The sequence below is a fragment of the Lates calcarifer genome, linkage group LG8, assembly GCF_001640805.2.
Source record: "Lates calcarifer isolate ASB-BC8 linkage group LG8, TLL_Latcal_v3, whole genome shotgun sequence".
Taxonomy (NCBI): domain Eukaryota; kingdom Metazoa; phylum Chordata; class Actinopteri; family Centropomidae; genus Lates; species Lates calcarifer.
The window spans coordinates 798,545-814,277 of record NC_066840.1 but is presented as its reverse complement, the minus strand read 5'-3'; the positions used below and the strand labels follow the sequence as shown (position 1 = coordinate 814,277).

The window sequence follows — 15,733 nt, the reverse complement described above, 5'->3', positions numbered from 1 at the left end:
TTCTGCGATGGCCAGGTGGCGTGAGGTAACATTCTGTGGCGGTGAAATGATGGTCAGAATATCCTCAAGGGGATACCAATGGACATCCTCCCTCAATGGCCAGAAAAAGCGGTTTTCCCCCACTCTGTGCATACATTTCACCTGGCAGTGGGTCTCATTCACCTCTTGGATGATCCTTGGGTAGATGTGGCCCTCATACAGCACAGCACACCATTTACCCACAACCTCTGGAGTATGCCACTGCTCTTCTTCTGGTCTGCTGTGTGTTAGGTCTTCTGTGTGGTCATCTGTGGAATTAAAGCTGAAGCTTTTCGTTTTCTGGCAATTACATTCCAGATTCCCATTTGCAGAACACATGCAGCTGATGTCGCGGTAGAGCATTTTTCCAGGTGAAAGAGTAATCACCTGGCAAGGCAAGATCAGTCATACACAAGTTAGTTCAAAGTGCTTTAACTAAATAAGAATCATGGCGAAATAGTGAAGTGAATACCTGGTGAAGCCTCATTGTGGATGGTACCGCTGGAAGGTCAGCCGGCATTTCCTTCACTGCATCATCTACATCTTGCTCCTGGATGTAAAACAATTTTACCTTTGACTGACCATCATTCAGAGCTTGGTAAAGGGACATTGCTGTGGGAATATCAACTCCTTGGCTGACAAGCCTGTCAGCCCTCCTCTTCAGTGTGCCACCTATGCCATCTGGGGCTCCTTTGCCATGACTGGCCTCAAAGTAATTCCAGGTTCCCCTTGTGAACCCCTTCTTAAAAATTTCAGTGCAAAAAAGGTAAAAGTTTCTACGCTGTTTGTATTGTGTGCAGGGCCCATCGCTAAAAAAAAATGCACAGTTGTCACATCTGGGAATTTTTCTTGGATTTCCTTCAGAATGGGCTCCATGTGTTTCCATATTGCAGGTGGTCCCTTCAATCTTGATGCCGATATGGTGCAGAAGGAGGTAGGAGCCGATTCTCCCCCCATGTGATAAACACCAGTGTGTAAAGTGGCCTGCTGGTGGGATGCACCAAAATGAACAGACTGCACTTCTGCACTGTATTTGCAAGTATAGTTTTCTGAGAAATCAACATGGACATTGGTTGGCAGGGAGGTTCTGCTTCAGGGCCCGTGAGAAAGCATACTGCTGCCTGATGTTGTAGAGATGACGCCTAAACTTCTGGAGCAAAGTGGCAAATGTTTCCACAAGCTCTTCTTGTGAGGATTCATATTCTTTTTTTAAAGTGACCTTTGAGGTTGCTCCAGAGTTATCTTTGTTCTTTTTGTCAACAGTTGCCTACTGAAGGTAGGAGACACGATCAGTAGCTTTGTAATGGCCTGTGAGTGGATAGCTCTTATTGCTGCACTTGTCACATTCTCCATACATACACTGCTTGCTTGTGATGTCACACGTGATGGCTTCTGTCAGGCTCTCCAAATTGAACATGTCAATGATGTGCATCTGATGAAGCTTTTTAGCAATAAAGCCAAGATTTTCATGTTGTTTGCACATACATGTTTCGCGATCTGACAGCATTGGGTGCACAACCCAATAGGGACGAAGTGTGCAAAACAGCGAGTATGACAGCTTCATGTTGGTCTGCTCAGCGAGGAACCTCAAATGGAGGTTCTTCACTGAATCCAGAAGTAGTCTTTTCTGCATTTTCTTTTTTCCTTTTGTGACCGTTTGCTTTTTTCCAGTAGTGATCCTGCTCACATCGTCACGTACAAAGAATGATGTTACCTTTTCTTTTAGTCTCGCACCAATTCCAGTGTATTCCTTCCTCTTGTAGTAGCAGACATTTTCATTTCCCAGGTTCTTCCATCTTTTCCTTGAAAATCCAAGTACCTCCTGTGCCAATTTCTACAGCCTGTATTGTACAGGGCGGTGTTCCCTTTCAGTCGATCGACAAAGATTACACATCGGATCACCTCCAATGTGTCGGAGTGGCCACCAATCAGAAGGTTGGTAGTTCGATTCACCGGCTCCTCCAGTCCGTGTGCCGAAGTATCCTTGGGCAAGATACTGAACCTCAAATTGCCTCCGATGTGTCATCGGTGTGTGAATGTGTGTGTATGTGTTAGAAAGCACTTATATATATATATAGAACAAGTGCTGTATGAATGTGTGTGTGAATGTGATCTGTAGTGTAAAGTGCTTTGAGTGGTTGAAAAGACTAGAAAAGTGCTATATAAGTACAGTCCATTTACCCCTGAACTAAATTACTTTCAAAAGCACTGTGTGTTGATTTGATGATTTAAAGACATTTATTCCTTATTTATTTATGTATTTATTTATTCCTGTTCTTATAGTTGATTTTGTGACTGATTTGTTGATTGATGTTAATTCCTCATTGATTGACTAAATCCTTGATAATGACCTGCCAATATTTTGATTATTGCTCAGGTGGACTCCATTTTGTCTGAGGGATTTTTAAATAAATATACATAGGTTAGCAGTGTGTGTGTGTTTATGTGTGTGTATACATGGGAGGCGCAGCATTGTTAACTGAAGGATGGTAATTTGAAGTCATCACTCCAGCAGTGAATCTGAACCTCAACATGTTTTTTTTTTTGTGTGTGTGTTTGTTAATTTTCGGAATAAATAATCACACTACAACAAGATATAATACAGGTGCAAAACAGAACTATCACAGTAAGTCACATCTTCAATGAAATACATATCACAGGGCAGTAGCATGTGTTATTTTGCACAGTCCAAATAATTAAATAATCTGTTAACTCCCTTAAAGAAAAGCATTAAAAACAACCAAACCCCCCCCCCCCCCCCCCCCCCCCAAAAAAAAAATAAAAATAAAATAATCAGACGTATAATAAATACAAGGCAATTTCATTTGTTTATGGTTTACATACAGGGGGAACAAGCCTCCAATGGTTTCCTCCCCTCTAAGAACACCATGAAAGATCTCCACATACTGTCAAAAATGAAATATTTACCCTTTAACGTAAAGGTGAGTTTTTCCAGTGCCAGTGAATCTGATAGTCCTGCAAGCCAGACACTAATACTTGGTTTAGTAGTGGATTTCCCAGATTTGGCTATAGTGTGTTTGGCTTGTAACAAGCAAAAAATAATCATAGATTTATTTGCCTTACTAAGGTTATGATTCATCTGAAAAATACCAAGGATACAAAGTTAACCTCAACATGTTTACACCAGTTAAATGTTCTGTTTTTAGTGTTTGAGAGAGTGTGAGGTGGCATTAAAACACATCAGCTCTGTCTGTGAGGATCAGTCCTGTAGCTCTTACTAAAGGACAGTTAAATATGTCACCCTAATTAAAACAGAAATTGAATACACATACTACCTCTGAGTGTGAGGGAACAAGCTGCCTGCACGACACATCTCTAAGGGTTTGGTGGTGGCCCAAGGGAGGAAAACAATCTTGTAGCGTTATGAAACCATACAGTCTGACCTCTGACCTCAGTTGCCTGCCTTTTCTGCATTAGCTGCAGCAGTTCAGAGCTTCAATTGTCGATGTTGTCCTCAATGACAACTCTCAAAAGCAACATTTTCATGATGTTTCTGTAATCAGCCCCCTGAGGAAAGCAGACTGTGACTTGGTTGCTGAAGTGTCTGCAGATCCACTGATTGTTTTCAGTCATATGATTTGATTTTAATGTGTGATGGAAAATTCGTGTCACAATAGAAACAGGTGCTTCAGTTATTAAAGGCAAAAAGCTGAATAAATGTCTTTTTAAATGGCTTTTTTTTAGCACTTTAAGCACTTTAATTATAACATAGTAAATACACCACCATGCACCAGAGTCTACATTAGGGTAAAAGTGTGGTCACTGAAAATTATAGCCTAAACCGCAATTCAGTCCTCCTTTCCCACCGTCTAGATGAGCCATTAACACGTCCAAGGAGATGTATGAGAAATTCAAATGTCAGATGACCAGTTCAGAAGATCAACTCTAATGAACATAAGACCACATGTAGGAGTAAACAATCAGAAACTCCAGAATGAAATTGAAGTCATTCTACACGACAAGACTATATCTCCACATCAGACATTTGACTGTTACTTTTACCAAGGAAAACAACATGAAAATATTATGCTGATTGGACTCAATGCACAGAAAGTTCAGAGACAAATGCTTATGTACATTTAACAAAAAACACAATCTTTCTCTTACCTTTACCCAAAATGCTTTTGTTGCCTTGACCTGACCACAAAACTACCTCTGCAGAGTGACGCTGATGCAGCTTGTACTCCTGTGAAATTCACCTCAACCACCTCCTCGTGGCTCCACTGCTATTAATAAATGCAGTGCTTCATTCATTCAAAAATGTGTTGTTTCTGAACATAATCCAGCCAGTGATTACGTTTCCCACAGAACATTTGCTGTTGCAGTTTAATTGTATGGCAACATAATTTCTTGGAGACATGGTTGCACTGACAGCATAACACATTGGTTTATATTTAATATGTGCATCAGTGTAGCACACCCACACAGTGATCAGCTGTGCATAGTGTGTAGAGGATACACAACAGCCAAGAGCTCTGGCACTGTTACTCATTGACAAGAACAACAACCAAGCTCAATAAGCAGGGTGGTGCCTACTTCTTGGATTTTGGAGGCATTTGATAACTAGTCATTACAAAGAGGGCAGGGGAGGTGACCATCTGTGGCAATTATGAGCCACAAACAGAGCTAAAAGAGAATGAGTACTGGACTAAAATTCATCATGATGCAGTAGGTCTATATCAGCAGGATGTAGAGAGAGGCAACTGTTTGCTAACACATTAGCCAAGTCAACTTTATAATGTAGAAAAACATCAGTATAATGTTTACAGTCTATTATACTGCATCCACATGGCCAAAATATCCTGAATGAAGCTAATATTATTAATGAATATTTAATATACAATATGTTAATATGGGTTTTCAACTAACTTTTAAGAAAGGCTCATAGATACACAGTATGTCCTTTCATACTAATACATGTGTTCTCCTTTTTTCAGTGTGAGTTAGTGAAAGTTTGTACAGTTCTACATGGACAGCAGCTGCTCAAGTGACTCAACTTCTGTCCTGATGACAGCTGCCATGATGAGAATGTCAGCAGTAATGATGAATAATCATTTCCACACAGAGCAGACAAATGGGACTCGCATATTTTCCCCCAGTCTACAGAGAGGTAGGCGATGGATGGACAGATGAGTGACAGAGAGGAGCGTCTATAAGTCTGTGTGAATGGAGAGAGGGAGAGGAAGGGAGGGTAGCAATGAGTCACCATGATAAAGACGACAGGACTGATTTGTGACACTCGGTTGAAGAGGAGGAGTGAGCAACAAAATGAGATACAGAAAAGATTCATGACGCTCACAGAAACATCCAGAGATGGAGACATGCATATTCATGCACAAACACACATTCCCCCCTGGAGTGTAGGGGTTTGACAATGTTACTTTATCATTAGTTTAGATGGATACCTTATAATCATAATGTCCCAGGTTCAGTTTCTGCCACTCACAGGTCAGGAGTCTCAGAGTCCACATGAGGAGGGGTTTTAGTATATCTACCTATCTACTGTCTCACTGTGTCTACCCTCAACATTCATTTTAATAACTTTGATGAGTCCCTGATGTTTCATCTACTGTCATCATGAAGTCAACAGTTCAGTTGGTCAAACTTTGATTTATGACCAAAAAACTAATGACATTCCCATCAGCCTCAGCTGTACTTGCGTGCCCAGCACTGCCTGCTGAGATACAGAGATTTAAAGGCTGCCCAGTGGCTCTGCAGGGGAGAGATGAGAGAAGCTCAGCTTTGTGTAAAACTACCACCATCACCACATCTTCCCTGTGTGTGTGTGTGTGTGTGTGTGTGTGTTCAGAGGACTTGTTGGCAGAGTTTTTGACTGGCTGATAGTTAAGATGCCACAAAAAGTAGCACTCTGTTTCTTATCACATGAACAACCAGCTAACTGCCCTTACATTCACAGCAAACACCTTTGAAAGTGTTCTTACTGTACTATGGTTGCACTTTAATTCCTGTTTCTACTTGTCACACCCAACCCAGCACTCCAGCTGTCCCTCAGCTCTACCTCCACGTACACCCTCCTCTGGCCTTCCACCTTCAGAGCTCTTCTGCCTTTCAACCTCAAAAACCTCATTGTTTCATGTGTGTGAGCATCTATTTGCTCAGGCGTCGGTGAAACAGCAGATCTGTCAGCACAGTTCAAATGCCATCCTTTGCTCTCCATGCTCCATCTATGCCAATGCCCTTTCACAATCAACCATGGCCTTTCCCTGCCATCCATGGCCTATGTGTTAGTAGAACCACCAAAAAGGAAATATGACATTTGAGTGTGTTCTGAATTCAGTCCCCTGTTCCTAACCCCAGGGATCAGCACAGAGCAACTTCTGTTTGAGATGTTGTAGGTTTCCAAAGTTCAAATGAACAGACACTTGATCATGAACACGATCAATAAATAAGAACATGCGAGTAAGGATTCTGAAGGGCATTGGAATCTGAACAATGTGTGCTCAAACTGTCTGGTGTTTCCTCAGCTAGAATGCAGTTTTAATGGCTCTTAACAGCTATTATCATAAGTAGTTCAATGTCAGACATTGTGGTTGTGATTATGACGATATAAAGTATCTTGAGTTCATTTCTCATCTGATAATGTGACATTACGGTTATTCTGTAACATCTGAATCTTCACATTTACACCTGGTATAAATACAGTTCTGACTGTACTGCCATCTTAATATCCACTATGATGCAAAAAAATACACACATTTTTTCGGCTGTCTTATGTATCTGCAGAATAACACACTGACCTGTTGCACTACCATGAATGAGAAGCATCCTGCATCCAGTAACATTCTGTCTCTGTCAGTAACATTATCTGACATTATCAGTTTTTTGGAAGAAACAGATTAATGGACTAAATTCATTTACAATCCACTGAGAATTAGACAAGAAGCAGCAACACGACACCTGGGACACACTATAAAAACATGACATGTATAAAAAGGGAAACTGATGGAACATTATCACGTCTGTGGATATAATGTTTGTTATTTCCTGTTGCTATCGGAGGGACTGAGCAAGTCGTCAGCAGTTAATCTGACACTTGAGCTAAACCCAGTAAGTGAGCGAGTCTGGCTTCTGAATGATCAGCAGGTACACAGGTAGCTATGGTAACCATAATGCTAATGCTAGGTAAGCAGGGACAATGTAGGCTGTTGTGTTACTGCAGAGCAGAGTGATGTGGATACTGTGTGTGTGAACATCTGAACAGGTCCTTTTTCACTAAGCTTGTGACAGATGAGGACGACACCTTTAACCATATTAACTGAGCACAACAAGACACACAATGCACAACAAGCTCAACATGCTTCGAAGATAGAAAACTAAAACTAAAGAACTAAACACTGATCTTAGGTGAAGTGCAGTGTTTAGAAGGACGGCTACAGTGTCCTAGATGTGGGTCACATGACAGAGGAAGAATTCCGTCAACCCTGTGGCTAAATCCTCTGCAAATGGTTCAAAATAGAGTAACGTGTGTTCTCCAACCAGTGATTCAAGCCTTTTTTTTCTGATGAAGATGGAATCCACATAGCGACTGCATGCTACAAGCAGGTGGGGTGAGGTCTCATTGACTAGTAGCCCTGAGACTAAGGCTGCATGAAATTTATAAGACATCTTGATGACAACAAACTGATTTAGATTAGGTCATCTGGAAATATGACATCATTTTGCTTGTTCCTCAACATTTTATATAACAGACAGTATAATGTGGATTTTTTGAAGTTTATATTATATAGATTACTGAAGCACAATAAAAGAAAAGTTAATCCAACAACATTTTTTAGAGCCACCTAAATTGTAACAGTGATGAATTCATCTGTACCAGTGTGAGTGATGATAGGATCTGTGGGAGGGGTCAGACAGAACCATCAGCTCCTCCACACTCCATCACCAACGCATTTGATAGGCTGAATAAGGCTACAGCTGTTGAATCCTACACTGTAATGAAACATAGTGGCTCAGATATAATGTATCTTACTCAGTATCATCCATCACTTTACTTGAGCTGCTGCACTTAGACTGTTTTCAGGATGCCTTACTCTGCCTTTAAATGAAGGCTTGCACCAAAGTCTTGCACCATGCCTGTGTTATGCTTGTATTAGTGAAATCTAACCTCTGCCTTGATGGACCCCCAGAGTGCCCATCATTACAGATGCATGTTACACAGCAGGGTTTTGTTCAAACAATTGGGTCTTAGATGCTTGCGGAGAAAGCAAAGTTTCTCATGGCACAAAGTGTGTCTCATATAAGTAAAAGTTAAATAGTACTGGAGGAAGAAGTAGTTGAATAGAAGTTTTAATAAAAGAATCTTTCAACTTAATGAAAATGTTCTCTGAAAAACTTTGACACAAGATCCAGATTATGTGTAGGGTATATTTTTCATAACTTTGAAGCTCTCAGTCATTATCTCTCTTCATGTTGTTGTGGCATCTTTCAAACTATTCTGATGGCACAGGTTTGTAGAAGAAAAAAGTAACAATCCAGGTGAAAACTGATGCATTCTGTAAATTGCTTTCAGTCCATTCATGGTGTTTACCACACCATCTACTATTTTCAGTACCCACAAATACAGGCTTCAAAGCTCGCCTGGATCCACATCATTGTTTGTTGAACAATTCAGATAGGTTAGTGTTGTGCCCATGGATGGGTTACAGAGAATTGGATACTGCTTTCAAAGGTGGTGGCCCCATTCAGCTCTGTGAAAGTTGCTCATTGGGCGTACATGCTGAAAAAGCATCTGCTGGCTCATGCTTCATGGTTTTGGATGTGTAAGGCGTGCGCCCCTGGAGTCCTTCTCTGGCTGAGCTGGTTGAGTGCACTCATGTCCAAACTTCTGCTGGTGAGCTAATCATTTAAATGTTTTTGTAAACTGACTACCAAATAACAAATCTTAAAATGTCACATTTATGTTGTTGTGGTGTTAAGTTGACTGCTCCTAGCAACAACCTCCACAAGTTCTTTGACAACTGAAAATGACATCAGTGGGATTGCTTTGTCAGCTGCCACAGATTGGCTAGAACAAGATCCCACAAGACCCACAAGATCATGAACATAATTGCCACAGGGGGGTGAAAAACATTACTGCTGGCAGCATGTGGTGTGTTTGTGTGTTCTGTTGAAGTTCAGAGTTTTTCCAAGGTGAGGAAGAAAAGTTTGTGAACTTAGTGAGCAGCCAACCTCCATTTGGAGCTATTCCAAAACGATTCTGTCCTGTCTGGTCAGGTATAACTGAAGAGAGCACAGAACGAGCCAGTTTTATTATAGCTGCCACCTAAAGACTCACATTGATCAAAGTTGTTGAACAAACTTCTTTTTTTAGCAAGAAAATAGACATTATACTATAATATTGATAGATTAATGTATATATTGATGGAATATTACTAAATATTATATTTTACTGGATCTATGAAAAACCTCTTACTGTAACGCAACTGTATAGAAACATTTTTATAGTCTTTCCAATAAAAAGGATCTGTTCCAAAATAAAGGGAAATAACACCAGCTTTATGGATCTGTAGTGGCCTCTGATAAATCACCTGCCCAGTCATCTAAGTGACTAAAGGAAGGAAGGTCAATTCAGTGATTATTTTAAAGTTGGACTGAAGCAACTTTTTTAGACCAGAACTCCACAACAAATACACTACCCTCACACATCATCGCTTCAAACAGTGGTATAGTTAAATGTGGTAAGAGACAGTGGCATATTTACACACAACAGATGCACAGCAGATACAGTATATTGACTTTACTGATACCCCGTCTTCAGCAGGCCTCCACAAAAAAAAAAAAAAGTCCATAAAACCTGTACAGCTGCTGTACCTCAGAATCAAAACACACAGGTTCTTTGTGTGTGAATAACACTTTATCTTTGATGACCCTTTATGGCCTCAAAATGCAATAAGATAGCAGCAGTAGAGACAGTGAGAGATGAAACACAACACAAGGGCTGAGCACATACATACACACTGATAGAATACATACAAAAAAGAGAAAAAAAAAAGCCTGGAAAAAACACACTTCATATTTTGCTGCTGTTGACAGTGTGATACTGAGTTTGTCTATTTTTCCTTAAACTGCAGGGGGCACTGTTGTTTCATCGATCAGACGCTGAGAGGTTCAAACACACACACACAAACAGCAGAGTAGAAAGTCAACAGTGGCATGGGCTCCAAACAGTCTTTTCATTATGTCAGAATTCTCAAAGGTAGAACTGTATATCAAAGTTGGAAGATTCACACTTTCATAAGAAATATGTTTCTGTGTTTGTAGAAATGAAAGAGGATAAAAACAAGTTCTGTTTTTTCTCCCCAAACAATTTCCGAAACTGCCTAAATGCCACAATCTAGAGGGCTTACAGATGGCAATAAAAAAAAAAAAGATATTTGTGTATATCTTAATTGGCCACAGTAACCATCATATTTTCTGAAAAATATGGAGCTGTTTGGTGGTGGAAAAATGACAGCAATATAAGACTGCCAGGTTGGTAAAATGTAAGGTAAAAAACAACAACAACAAAGAAAGAGTGTGGTGCTGGGGGAAGGCAGCAGACAATTAAGCCCAACAGAAAAACAGAGGCTAAATGAAAAAATGAAACCAAATTGTATTTTGCCATTAGATGAACTGACAGCAGGAAATTGCTGGCACTGACACACACACAGAACAGAAGTCAGGTGTCAGATGAATCCTGGTGGGAAAGCTGGGTGGTGTAATGTCAGTGTGGTCCAGACTCAGGGTGGCATTAGATCATTGCTGTGACCTCTGACCACCTGAAGGTGCTGCTGCTGGAGTCATAGCCATAATTCAGCTTGCTGTTGTGCTCTGTGTAAGACCTCAAACTGAACTGATTTAGTGAACAAACAACTCAAGATGCACACAGCAGGGTGGAGGAACATGTTGCCATGACGGCTCGATTGTGGATATTTTCAGTATTTAGAGGTCAAAACTCCAGCAACACTGTGGTATATAGACCAACTTTATAGTTAGACCAATGTGTATAGATCAGTGACCTTCATCAGGGTCATCATAAAACATACTCCAGACAACATTTAAATAGTATAGGTATAAAGCAGAATCAATCAAAAACAACCAATCAGTATTTACATACATATCAGCCAATGGAGCTCCTACAAAGATGATCCTCTCCAAGCCTCAACTAGCAAGTCATGTTGAGGAAGGGTAGGCAGGGAAAGAGAGAGAGGAAAAATAGAGCGAGCACGGTCTATTTATCATAATAGCAAACAAAGAAAATAACAAGCAGCCTAGGACTGAATTCCACATGAGGCACACCTAAATGTCAGATCAACTCAAATAACAACACTTAACTACACACACCTTTAAGACTAACTGTACTCAGGTACCAGCCTTATTTGGGATCTCTCCTGCACAGTGCAGGGTGGAGGTCCAGGGAAAACAGTTCTTTGGTGGTCTGATGATGTGGAAGAAGTCAAACTGACAGTTCGTCATTTAGGAAATGAAAAGGGGTCAGCTCGCAGTGCTAGCTGCTGAAGTATCTGAAGGAGGAGTTTGGTGCAAACCATCTGAGCTGTGCTGCAGTTGGGTGCTCCATCATGACAAAGCGCTTGCACAGTGCATTTTTTTTACATGCAAGCTCTTTGGCTGCACCAGCACAATTGTCACTCTCCACCTGCCCCGCTCACTGGATTTGGCTCACGGCTACTTCCTCTTTTTTCCCCAAAATGACATTCAAGGTGAAGGATCACCATGTTGCCACAGTGGAGGAGATCCAGCGCGTGTCACAGATGGTGCTTGACACTCTTACAGAACAGGACTTCCAGGGATCGTTCCAAGTGTGGCAGGATCGCTGGCAGCGGTTTATCACTGCACATGGTGATTACTTTGAAGGGGAGGCAGCAAAATGTAAATCAGGTAAGGATTTTGCTTTTTGAAGATGTAGTCTCAGGGCTTTTTGATCACACATCTTATGGAGTACATTTATAGGGGTCATGGAGTCCCCACCGTTCTCTCTCTGTCTTCCTCTCTCTCTCTCTTTCTTACACACACACACACACACACACACACACGTTTGCACAGCTACTCTACTGTTAGGACATTGCATTGGCTGCCATTCATTGTGGACAGTCTAACCCTAACCGAACCTTAGCCATAACCATTTCATGCCTAATCCTAACTCAATTCACACCTGACCCCTAACCTTAGGTCCCAAAGAAGTAACAACAACAAGTACACACACACACAGCCTGTTCTCCGTCCTGCTGTTTTTTTTCTTCGACTGAAGACTGACTGCTGATGAAAGAGGGCAGCGTTGACCTTCAAGACATCATGAGTCGCTGCGTGTTCCCCGCACCACTCCACCTCCTCTCTCTCAGGCTCAGACCTTTACACCACACAGGAGGCCAGGCTCTGCAGCCTAAAATAGGCCTTACATCACACTGTAATAGCCACTGCTCTGCAAGAATCTAATCACCTTGGTCCAGTCATTGGAGGGCAGATATGAAGCAGTGACTAAATAACCAAGAGTATTAGAGAAGATCGATATCTACAAGATGTACACCAGGTTACCAAAAACTGAAGCAGTGTCACTACAGACCACTGCCAAACTAACTCAGTAATATGTGGTTGTAAAGGGTCAGTATTTGTCCTTTTTCAAACCTTTTCAAAGCTTCAAAGATGTGAACAGCCTTTATTTTCTGTCTCTTATCTTTTTAGTAAACTAACTTTAGTTAGTGCACATGGACATGAATTTGCCTTTTTTTTTTTTTTTTGGAAACATACTTTTTGCAATGAAGCACTACGTTCATTAATGGGAGCAGAGCTGAAGGGAGGCAAAGTGCATGGCCATCACATGCAAGACAGGAGTTTGCGTCCAGGGTCCTGTCTGTGGTTAGGTTAAGACAATAGAAGTAAAAGACTGTGGTTTTGGTTCAATTTAAATCAACACCCTGTGTCTGAAGTCACTTTGAACTTTTTCTCTATTAAATCAGACCATGATCTTTCACTGACCTTAACCATGTGCTGTGTGTGCCTAAAGTGAGTATGTGAGAACCTGAGCCGGAGCTGCTGAACAAGCATCAGAGAGTCTCTGTACAAACAGGCACAGCAACCCTTACTGTCTGTGTCAGGATATCTTTCATTTTGACCAGTGGGTTTTGAGCAGCACTGCACATACTGTATAGCCACGCCACAACAAGCAGTGAGGGTTCATGGGGAACCCAGAACAGATTTTTTCTCCGGCTTCTGCTGCTAGATAAACCTGTCCCTGAATTTTAGATATTGTTGCAATCTCTTATTGTCTATTATGCCACAGCACAGAGTATACTGAGCCTTCCATTACTGTCTCTACTGCTAAAACTGCAGGTGAGACAGTTGAAAGTTTCTCCAAAGGCCTGAGGCATCCTCTGTTTTCCTCTGAAGGAGGTTGCTAATAGAACCGCTGTGGAAGAGCTGTGCAGCGACAGGATGATGTCCCTTGGGCAGGATGCAGCAGAGCTGGTACAGAGACAACTCTTTAATTGAAGGCTTTTCTTGCAGATTTAAAGCACTGTAATGTCATCTGTACCTGTGTTAAATGCATATACAAAAGAGCAGAGGGCTGTCAGCTGTATATACCTACAAGCACAGAGGATCATTGTTAATTTTCCTGATATATATTACAGATTAAAAAAAAAATTAAAGAAAGTGAAAGACTTTACTGTACATCTGATTTGCTTAATTTGTGTACAGCTTGTAGTTTTTGAGTTTATGTGCTGGACTATGCTTCTTGCTGAACAACAGTCAGGGGCAGTAATTCTGTGTAGCATGATGGAGTCTTGTTGTCACAGTGAGGCCATGAGAACTGGTAAGTGCCTGTACAGAGACCAAAACCAGAACTGACTGTTCCTGGCAACCTGCACTATATAGCCACAGATAGGTAGGCCTATGGTTCCCTAACAGCTGTAAAGTAAGATTCTCATCTTCCTATCACTTCAGTTGATTTCGTGACACAGCAAACATTCGATTTGATTTTGCAATCAAGTCTCCATCTCTGTCAGACTCAGTCTATTTTCTTCCTTATGTCTGGGGTCAGTCCTGGCTGCAGCAGGCTAAGCAGGGTACTCCAGACGTCCCTTTACCCAGCAACCTTTTCCAGCTCCTTCCGAGGCATTCCCAGGCCAGATGGGATAAATAATTCTTCTAGTGAGTTCTGGGTCTACACCAGGGTCTCCTCCCAGTTGGATGTGCTTCCTAATTAGACACCCAAAGCACCTCAACTGGCTCCGTTTGATCCAAAGGAGCAGAGGCTGTCCTCAGAGCACTCCTCAGATATCTGAGCTGTATGAGTTGATCTAGAGAGCACAGTCAAATGATGGATTTGGTCAGTTTGGGCGATTGTTAATGCAACATGTACACTGACAATACATTTGTTCTGTAAAATATACACTTGTACCATGACTGTAATGTTTAGGCAACTCAAAACTAGTCCTAAGTTGTAGTCTTATTTTCCTAATGTCAATATGCTTCATCATCCTAACAAAATACTCAGCAATACACCACACAAAGCTGATGACTTGTGAAATCACTAACACGTTCTACTTAACCTGCTATGATACAAAAAACAAAACTGTACATCAGCTCGTAGATTCTAGTATGTTGTATCACAACAGTAGCAGAAAGAAGAAATAGCCTGAAAGGCAGAACAGTTATTAACACTAAAAGGCAATATAATTTGTCCATCAAACAAACAGCAGCAGAATGTCTCTCTGAGGTCTGCAGGCAGCAGGAATCAGGACCACTGACTTACAGGCTAAAAGGCTAACAAGCTAACTAACACTGAGTCTGCCGTCTGTCTGTCTGTCTGCTACAGGAGCGGATCTGATGAGCCCTGAAGCTTCAGAGCCATCTCCTCAAAATAAATACAAGAGCTGATGCCAGCAGCAGCCGAGTCAAGTCGAATACACAGGTTTGTATAGTACTGAACTCTCTCAACATCAAGCACATATGGCTTTGGTAAATCTACTATTCTGTTTGAAGCTAAACTGTGTTACACAGCACTCATGTGAATTTGTAACATTATATAAAGTTATAATGCTTCCATTTATAAGGCTGACAGTTAGCATATGGCTACTTCCTGGAGACAACACACTTCATTGTAAACTCAATTCATATTGACTCACAGACATATCAGCAGGAAGGATTAGTTCATTCATTTATGGCCTACAGTACTCAAAACACTTGGCTATTCAGGGGCACAACATCGGTTCTTTGATTCTCAGAGAGTTACAGTGCAGAATAATGCATGTTACCAGGTTAGCATCACCACTGTGTGGGCATGCTCAGCCTCACAGTGCTACTAGCATGTCTGTAGTCTTGAAAGACATCAGTGTTTACAAAAAGTCTCAGGGTTGCATTATGGGAAATTTAGGATCTGGCCTTTTTGGAGCTAGACCCTTACTAAGAACTAGAGGTCAGGATATCTGTCGTCTGCTGATTCAAATTTGAACATTTTTTATGATCTGTAATTAATGGATAATGCATTTCTACTGTGCACAAGTCAAAACTCTAACTGGTCTGGATACTATTTGTCCACTCCCTGATACTCTTAGGCTTTCACTGTTCTCCACATTTGCCCACATGGCTGCCTGTTCTTCTGAACTGATGAGTTGGAAATGGAGGAGTGAAACAGTGAAGACTGTCTGTAATGTCTTGAGCCTGTGCTGTGTTGGTA

The 15,733-nt window shown here is 41.3% G+C and overlaps 1 long non-coding RNA gene across 1 annotated transcript; it reads right to left on the bottom strand.

Annotated features, from left to right (window-relative positions):
- Positions 1-308: 308 nt before the first annotated feature.
- LOC108895513 (uncharacterized) lies at positions 309-1,848 on the bottom strand. Its single transcript, XR_001962979.2, has 3 exons — positions 1,733-1,848; positions 491-568; positions 309-405 (listed from the first exon to the last, which is right to left on the bottom strand). It is a non-coding gene; the product is annotated as an uncharacterized LOC108895513 (long non-coding RNA).
- Between the last annotated feature and the right edge of the window lie 13,885 nt (positions 1,849-15,733).